Here is a 320-nt window from a genome sequence, read left to right as displayed (position 1 = left end):
GCGGCTGCTCGTTTGGTGAATTCAAAGTCCAGCTTTTGTATTTCGTGGTGCAAAACGTCTGAGGTGTCGATGGGCGCTACATACATGATGACACGAAGCTAACACATCAGATAAAGAACTTAAACGATCTGAACTCTGAGTGTTCCTGCTCGGAGTCGTGTGTGAGCGTCGGGGTTTCCTGATGTGTCGTCGTGTCTGCAGAACATTTCAAAGTGTTTTCCTGCTCAGTCAAAGTGTTTGTTCTCTCTAAATGTGGAGTGGGCGGCTCTCTGCTGCTTCTGCCTCTTTGTTTAATGGAGATATCAGCGAGTGCTAATGAA

This window comes from Symphodus melops, assembly GCF_947650265.1.
Source record: "Symphodus melops genome assembly, chromosome: 10".
In the NCBI taxonomy this organism is placed as follows: domain Eukaryota; kingdom Metazoa; phylum Chordata; class Actinopteri; order Labriformes; family Labridae; genus Symphodus; species Symphodus melops.
The sequence above is the reverse complement of the archived record's forward strand: the minus strand, read 5'-3'. Positions refer to the sequence as shown.